This window comes from Aquarana catesbeiana, linkage group LG04 (assembly GCF_042186555.1).
Source record: "Aquarana catesbeiana isolate 2022-GZ linkage group LG04, ASM4218655v1, whole genome shotgun sequence".
NCBI lineage: Eukaryota > Metazoa > Chordata > Amphibia > Anura > Ranidae > Aquarana > Aquarana catesbeiana.
In genome coordinates, this window is record NC_133327.1 from 45,278,851 (window position 1) to 45,288,271 (window position 9,421).

A 9,421-nucleotide genomic window follows, 5' to 3' on the forward strand; every position below is an offset into this window, starting at 1 on the left:
GTTGTAAAGGCAGAAGTTTTTTTTTTTTTTTTTTTTTTTTTTTTTATCTTAATACAATATACGCATTAAGATAAAAAAAAAAAAAACCTTTTGTGTGTAGCAGGCCCCTCAGCACCCCCTAATTACTTACCTGAGCCCCTTCTCTCTCCAACGATATCCACAAGTGTCTAGGCCATCCGGGACACTCCTCCTGATTGGCTGAGACACAGCACTGGCACCACTGGCTCCTGCGGCTGTCAAAGTCAGTCAATCAGGGGAGAGAGGGGGCTGGGCCAGGGCTCTGTGTCTGAATGGATACACGGAGCTCTGACTCTGCTCGCATACCCACATAGAAAGCTGCTGGCTGAGGGGGCACTTGATAGGAGGGAGGGGCCAGGAGCAGCAAAGTGGGACCCGAGAAGAGGAGGATCTGGGCTGCTCTGTGCAAAACCAATTGCATAGAGGAGGTAAGTAAACATGTTTGTTTTTTTTAAAGCAAGACTTTACAATCACTTTTAGTACCAAGTGCAGTCAGTGTCCACAGCCAACAAGGAGGAGAGTGTAAGGAGCACTGTAGAGTGGTCTGTCCATGAAACTGGTAGTTGGCATATGTCCACCACCGAGGCAAGCATTGTGTGTCACATAGAAATATGGTCATCGTGAGAGAATGCATTGTGTGGATGGCAATAGTAGGTGTTGTCTTTAGTGGTTGGATTAATCTCCTGCCACCAGTTGACCAGGGCATGTTGAGAAATGAGCGTATGGAAGCAGGCTGCCTGGTTTGAAGAGGCCAGAGATGAGTCAGACCTATCTAGGAAAGGCAAAAGTACAGTGTTTGAATCTCTGCCCAAAATTCATGTGCCCTAGTGGTCCCTGGTTACTTTGGCGCACATGAAATGTGAAGATCTATGAAAGAAGAAGGGGGAAAAAAAAAAAAAAAAACACACACACACAACACACTTCCATTTTATTTGAGTGCTGGCTTGATACACCAGGGGATACCTAGCATAGAAATATTCAGAAGCTGAGGGTTTCTTTACTGTCAGAGCATAGTAAGGTTGTGGCACGCCCTTCCATAATTGGTGGTATCAGCAAGAAGTGTTGATAATTAAAAAAATTCTTGAATGGGCATCTTAACAAAACACAATATACAGCGATATGGTATTGACATAAATACAATAGACTGGTGTCTTTCTTCAATCTTACCAACTATGTAATGAAAAGAGAGTGTTTCCTGCAGAGAAAGGATAGAAGCTCTTGGACTGAAAATAGCAGAAAGCAGTGTGCTTATTGGGGGAGTTAAGTACTTAATATTAATGGATAAGATCCATAAATCAGCCATGATGGTGGGCTAGGTTTTTCAAGCTGCCTGAACCTGTGTGCACTTAAATGGGGTTCCACCCCAGTCGGCTCAGTTTATAGGGAAGGAAAGAGGGTAGGGGGAAGAAGAAATCCAGCAAATGGGCATGTAGAACATGAGTCAAAATATGGCAACCAAGAGGACAATACAAATTCGGAGGTAGTTCATTAAACATGGCAAACACCTACATAGGCAAGTCAAGGTCCCTAAGCGTATGGAATATATGGAAATCATAATGCTGTAAGGATCCAACATGAGTAGAGATTCAGGGCCCCTGAAAGGGCCAGCACCATCTAGAATGAAATGGTGTGGTGAGTTTGCCACCGCCAGCAAAACACTCGACCCATAGGCATGATGCAGCATGCAAAAATTGAGCTTGCCCAGAAGAGACTGCAGGGAACACAATTGCAATTTTTTTTGCAACGACAAGCACCTATAACTGACCCCCGAAGATCTTGCAGCTTGTCCACGGGTAGCCGACGTTCCACCCACAACGTATCGATGATGATATCCAAAAATTTCAGTTCCTCAATTGGGCTTTCATTTTTTTTCCCCTAAAAACCTCAAACACATGCTGGACTGTGGCCAACGATCTGGCAAGTCCGAGCCCCCGGAAGGCTGATAACCAAGAAATCATCCAAATAATGGACAGCAAACCAGACAAATCCTACACCACCCATTCAAGAAAGGAAATTAAAGTTTCAAAAAGAGAACAGGAAATGGCACAACCTATCGGCAAACAGCAATGAACAAAATATTGACCCTGCCACATGCAACCCAACAGGCGGAAACTGTGGGTGGACGGGCAGCAATCGGAAAACCGCCAAGTGGCGGGAAAGCAAACGGGCCTTCCATCCTCCCCCCAAGGACACTTCCTTAGCCAATTTCATGGAAACCTCAGAATGCAAGTGAGCAGAGCGCAAGTTAGCCACCGGGGGGGGGGGGGAATCCAAGACAACATACAGGGAATCATAAAACCAACATTAAACCCCCACAACAAAAACCGTACAGCAGCCCTGTCTGGATACCTACAGAGAAAGGGTGCCATTTTTTTCCCCATCCGCCAGAGTTCTCCCCCTTTCCAGTGGTCAACTTTACCCTTTCCTTGCTTAAAACATTTGACAAGGGGTGAGAGCCCCCGCACCGAAGTATGTGTGACGATAACAGCAGGATCCTCCAAACCCTTAAACTGCCAGCAGTAGCCCTTTGTGTGTGGCCGAGGTAGGAGGCATCCTCGCCCCCCCCCCCCCCCCCCCCCCCGAAAGGGATGGGCAATGGCCCTGGACATCAGTTTCATCCACAAGCTTATATCCTTGTGGTCCCACCTGAGCGAGGGCCTATCACACTGGCCAAGATATTGAAAGCCTGAAGCCATTTTCCAAAGGTCCTGGGAAGCAGGCGGTAAGGCAGTTCCTCCTCCTCCGGATTTTTATAACAGCTTACCTGTAAAATCCTTTTCTTGGAGTACATCATGGGACACAGAGCACCATAGTAATCACTATGTGGGTATATAGGCACCTTCAGGTGATGGACATGGTATACCCAATACAGGAAGTCAACTCCCTATATAACCCCTCCTCCTACCAGGAGTACCTCAGTTTTTGTAGCAAAGCAATATACCTAAACCCCAAAAAGGAGGGGAGGAACCTCTGTGTCCGATGATGTACTCCAAGAAAAGGATTTTACAGGTAAGCCGTGAGAAAAAAAAAAATCCCATTTTCTTTATCATACATCATGGGACACAGAGCACCGTGGTAATCACTAATGTGGGACGACCCATAACAATGCTATTTGAGGGGAGGAGACAACCCATAGGGCACCTCCAGACTTGAGGAGTTATATTGCTACCTGCAGCACACTGCACCCAAAGGCGATATCCTCATATCTCCTTACATCCACCTGATAAAACTTGGTGAATGTACATACTGAAGACCAAGTTGCAGCCTTACAGATCTGAGTCATGGAGGCCTGGTGACGCACTGCCCAAGAAGCACTAACCGCCCAGGTAGAGTGCGCTTTGACTAGAAAAGGTGGAATCTTACCCCTTAAATCATAAGTCTGAATTATAACTTGCCGACTCCACTTAGTGACAGTGGATTTTGACGCTGCCTGTCCTTTTTTTTTAGGACCCTCTTCAGTATAAACAAGACATCAGTCTTCCGGATCTGAGTAGTCATCTTTAAATAGACTTTGACCGCTCTAACCACATTGAGACAATGTAGTGACTTCTCTTCCCTGGAACATGGTTTTGGAAAAATGATGGCAGGACAGTATCTTGGTTCAGGTGGAAACCTGAGACCAGATTTTTTTTTTTTTTTTTTGCCAAAAGTGGACGAGGGCATAACACCACTCTGTCCTCATGAATAATCAAGTATTGCTCTTTACAAGAAAGAGCAGCAAATTCCAAAACCCTCCTTGCTGAGGATATAGCAACCAAGAATATTAGCTTCCTTGACAGGACTAAGGGAATATGCTGTATCTGTTCAAATGGCTGTTTCTGTAACACTGACAAAACTAAGTTCAAGTCCCAAGGGTTCAAAGGTGATTTAACTGGCGGATTAAGCCACATCACCCCTTGCATAAAACCCCAGACTAAAAATGTGTAGCAGTCTTTGAAATAAGACCGATAAGGCTGAGACTCAAGACTAACTTCAACTCTACCCCTAATTGTAGAAAGGCAAGAATTCTGCCTACGCTATACCTCCGAGGGTGTCTTGGATTCACACCAGGAAACATGAGCCCTCCAGACTCTATAATACATAGTCCTGGAAGCTGGCTTCCTTACATTAATCAAGGTAGAGATAACTGACCCGGAAAGCCCACATTTTCTCAGAATGTGGGTTTCAATAGCCAAGCCATTAAATTTAGCATTCGTAAGGTAGGATGGAATACCGGCCCCTGTGAGAGTAGGTCTGGCTATAGTGGAAGGAACCGTGGATCCTCCACCGCCATCTTTACGCTTTCTGCATACCAGTAAATTCTGGGGCTACCAGAATTACCGGTTTTCTTTCCAGCTTGATCCTGCAAAGAAGTCGTGGCAGCAACTGAATGGGGGGGGGTGGGGGGGGGAGGGATGGGGGAAATGCATAAAAAAAAAATATATATAATAATAATAATAATAATAATAATAAGTGAAAACTGATCCCACAGGGTCACCAATGCATCTGTTCCGCATGCAAGTGGATCCCTTGTTCTGGACACAAAGTTGACTAACTTCATGTTGAACCTGGATGCCAGAAGATCTACATCCGGAGTCCCCCATCTTTGGCAAACAGCCCAAAAAAATGTCAGGGTGAAGAGACCATTCCCCAGGAATAACTGTTGGTGACTCAGGTAGTCCGCCTGCCAATTCTCTACTCCCGGAATGAAGACTGCCGATAGGCAAGGAACATTCATTTCTGCCCAAGTTAGAACATGGTTCACCTCGGTCAGTGCTGCGAGACTCTTTGGTCCCCCCTTTGTTATTGATATAGGCCACAGCTGTGGCATTATCGGCTTGTATCCTGATAGAACAATCGCGTAACCTGAAAGTCCAGGCCTTCAGAGCCAGACGCACTGCTCGAATCTCTAGGATGTTGATGGGCAAAGCTCTCTCGGTTCTTGACCACTGTCCTTGGACAGATGTCTTCTCTAGTACTGCTCCCCAGCCTGAAAGGCTGGCGTCTGTCGTTACCACCTTCCAGATAACTGGTCTGAAGGATTTTCCTTTCAGCAGATTTTGGGTTAGTAAACACCAACTGAGGCTTTGGGACACCCTTGGGGACAGCTGCATTGGCAAGTCTGAACACTTGAATCGTTTTGTTCCAAGCATACAGGATACTGTCTCGAATGGAACTGGGCATAGGAAATGGCTTTGAATGAAGCCACCATCTTTCCCAACAACCTCATGCAAAGGCAAATGGAGAGCTCTCCTTTTGACCTGACCATCTGCACTTGCTCTCTTATAGAGTTGATCTTTGCCTGAGGCAAGAACACCCTTTTCTGGGCTGTATCTATGATCAGACCCAAGTACTCCAGCCTTTTTAGCTGTTTTAAAGGAAGACTTTTCTAGGTTGAGAATCCAGCCTAGACTTTCCAGGTAACTGGTTGTAATACGTACACTTTGGTTCAAACGAGTCACCAACTGGTCTATTAGCAACGGATCATCTAGGTCCACCAAGACTGTTATGCCCTGTGCCCTTAACCTTGCTAGAGGTGGGGCCAGCACTTTTGTGAACACCCAGGGTGCTGTAGCTAACCCGAAGGGCAAGGCTACAAACTGAAAATGCTGTTCTACTTCGAACCGCAGAAACCTTTGGCAAGCAGGAAATATAGGGACATGCAGGTATGTATCCCTGAGGTCGATAGATGCCAGGAGGTTCTCCTTGTAGGATAGAAACCACTGACCTGATAGACTCCATGCGAAAGGAGCGGATCTTCAGGAACAGATTTAGATTTTTGGATCTAGAATGGGTCTGACATCTCCATTCGGTTTCGGTACCGTAGAGGTTTGAATAAAACCCCAAACCTTGCTCTTCTGTGGGTATTTGTATGATCACCCCCTGAGCTATTAAATCGGTCTAGAGCCCAAAACAGAGATAGTCTTTTCCCTGGATCTTTGGGAACGTTTGACTTCAGGAAACGAGACGGTGGAAAGTCCCGAACTTCCAGTTTGTATTCCAGAGTTACCATGGAGATGACCCATCTGTCCTGAATTTCCTCTTGCCAGACTTCTGAAAACTTCAGAAGTCTTCCCCCACTGTGGTGAGGGGGGGGGGGGCGCACCTTTTCACAATGAGGCTTTAGAATTCTGTTTTGCAGGTTTCCAGCCCCAGGACTTCTTTTGAGCCTGGGCCTGACCCTGAGGTTTTCCTCTAGAGTCTGAGGGCAGAGGCTGTCACCACTGCCTACAGGCGGAAGCCCCTAGTGCAGGAGAAAGTGCCTGCTTAAATGAAGGGCGTTTATACTTTGACTGGCAAAAGTGTGAATGTATTTGTCCAAATCATCCCCTTGAAAAGGAAAACAAGTCAGGAGCTTTTTGCATGGTGCTTCGGCTGACCAATTTTTTTTAACTACAGGATTCCACACAAGTGTACTAGCACAAGGTGGGATGCCTAGTGAATAGAATCTTTAATGGCGTCTATGGCAAAAACATAATGCTTTTGGTAGTTCAGCCAAAACCCAGGCTTGTTGTGCAGGGACCTCTTTAAAGGCCTGTCTAAATTGGTCCTTTAGGGATTGACAGATGCCTATTGCAGCGACTGCAGGCTGAGTAACGGCACCTGCCAAAGAAAAAAGGACTTCTACAGGAGATCCAAACTTTTATCTGTTGGATCCTTAAGCATTTGTGCATTGTCTACTGGACAAGTTAGACTTTTATGCACACTGGAAATCGCAGCATCAACTGCTGGTACATTCCATTTTTTGGTGAATGTCTCCTCCATGAGATAGAGACCTGAGAATCTCTTTGGAGGGAGAAAATGCTTATCTGGGTGATCCCATTCAGAATAAATAAGCTGTTCTAGAAATGCATGGACAGGAAACGCATGCAAAGGCTGTGAAGGTTTTAAGGAACCCAAGAAACTGAACTTTCAGCAGGCTCTGTTAGGGATAGCATGAAAGTAGAACGAACCATCTCTGTAAGAGATGTATCCACAACTTCTCAGTTTGTGAGGCTGAAAAGGGTTCATCCACCATTGTTTCCTCTGCAGAAGAGTCATCAGTTTGTCTTTCCTCCTGATTACCTGAGGGTAACACCTCATCCTGTACCCACTGGTCCCCAAGGTGGGGGGGGAATCTAAGACACTTCCTACCCATTAGAATGGAGGATGCAATTAAAGCTGCTAATTTTCATTCTAGGCCCTGCAGGGCGGAGGAAAAGGCATCTTCAGTCACGTATACAGGTGCTGAGATGAGAGAGGCAGCTGCACCACCAAATTTATTACAATGACTCACCCTGGCTTGCCATAATTAGGTAAGTGACTCCACTAAAAAGTGATACTCAAACTGCATAATACACCATAAGTATGGTACTGAATATTGAAAAAAAATAAAGTAAACGTGATATACTAGTGAAAATAATCAAGAAATAAATATTGAACCAAGTAAAGAATCAGGTGACTAAGTGAAAAAAGTCCATAGTGAAATTAAAAAGATTTATAGACAATAACATGATAATTAGTCCATAAAGACTGGTGATTCTTTAGTGATGTGCTGTAGGATTCCACAAATAAAGTGACAGGTGAAAGTTGCCTCCACCACAAAAAAAAATACCCGATTCCCTAACCCTTCTGGTCGCTGAGCTGAAGAGAAGGCATGTGCAGATACTCCCTCTAGTGGAGACTTAAGGCATGACATTTTTCCCCTAGAAGAAAACTTTAGTGCTTAGGTTTCTTCCCTTACCTTATCCCCACCACAGGATTTGCCGATTTAACAGACAGATCCAACCATCATGGCAGGCTGCGTTTAGCAAACCTTCAAGGACCAGGTCCCTTTTTATTGGGGTTCCACTCACTTGGACCTGTAAAAGCACCCTGGCAGGAAAAACTTTAGGTAATGTAGCATGACCAAAGCTCTGGGTCCCATGGTCCAGCCCTGCAAAGAGGAGTTACAGGCAAAGCCTCATGCTTTGGATACAAGGCCCGGGTACCATCCACTTTGGCCTCAGTGGCACTTTGGATGGATCCGGTCTATGGAGGCTATTTAAAACCAGCAAGGAACCCTCCTGGAGTTCCTCAGAGCACATCTTCACTCGTAACCAACACCTTAGACACTGGCCAAAAAAAAAAAAAACAAAAAAAAACACCCCACACACTGAGGTACTCCTGGTAGGAGGAAGGGTTATATAGGGAGTAAACTTCCTGTATTGGGTATACTAGTGTCCATCACCTGAAGGTACCTATATACCCACATAGTGATTACTATGATGCTCTGTGTCCCATGATGTACGATAAAGAAAACAAACATTTTCCCCTTTCCAGATCTCACTTCCAGCTTAGGATGCGCACCTAACGGGCCCTCGAAGCAGACGTAAACTTCATATTTTGCCGTATCAGATAAGACACTCTGGAGGCCCCATCCACCTTCTTGGATGCCAATGCAGTCATGTGTGCCTTCTGATGAAGCCACAGCAGGGCCCGTTTCTCTGCCCACAGTTGGAGAGGCACCCCCAGTCACCTTGAAAGGGAGTCCTGGCAGGGGCTGCAGAATTCCTGCAATGGATGTACTCTGGCCACCCAAAGTCATCCAGGCGGACACAGGCAACCCTACCTGAGAAGATACCCCCGCCAACCAGGTCTGCAGCACCTGCGCCATTAACTCCCTCTTGCCCAGCAAGCCCTGCTGCAGCCAGGGGACCACCCACAGAAGCACAGCTGAACAGAGGGCAACACAGAGCTAGCAACAGTGGGGATAACAGAAGGTACCAACAGACTTACCAGGCTGACCCGGTATGAAGCCACACAGCTGTGCCTCCGAATCCCTGCTGAGCTCCCGTAGCAGCCTCTCTCCCCCTGGGACACCTCTCCAGCCTCTGATGTAGAAATCTCCCCCCCCCCCCCCCAGACCTGTCATCCTCACAGGGAGCAGCAGCATCCAGGGAGGGTTGTTCACTCAGCCCTCTCCTTCCATGCCGTGCACACTGCCTGGCAGCCCTGGTCGCAGCTGCTGTCCTCTGGTACAGAACCGGGGCGGTGACACAGTAGCTGCACACCGGCAACCTCATCTTCTTCCAGAAGGTGTCCTGGCCACTCCCGGGGACAGGTCAGCACGCGCATGACCAGACTGAGGAACACAGGAGGCCGAGACCTCCTAGCCTGTGACCGGGGGCAGGGGTGGTGTAGCAGGAACCTGCCCTGACCCCCTACAGCATGTCTGTCAATTGGGACTCCAGCCACTGGGGGCCATTCGCCACTGCTGCTGATCTGCGAGAGCATGCTCTCAATGTCCACCATGGTGAGGGGCCCTACATCACAGACCTGCACAAGGGCTCCAAGTTTCTCCTCGGCTGACCAAACTGACCTACCCTCAGTCAACATCCACTTCTTACTAGACCCCCAATGATCCTGCCCTGTCCCACCCAACCACACCCTGCTACCGTTCAAT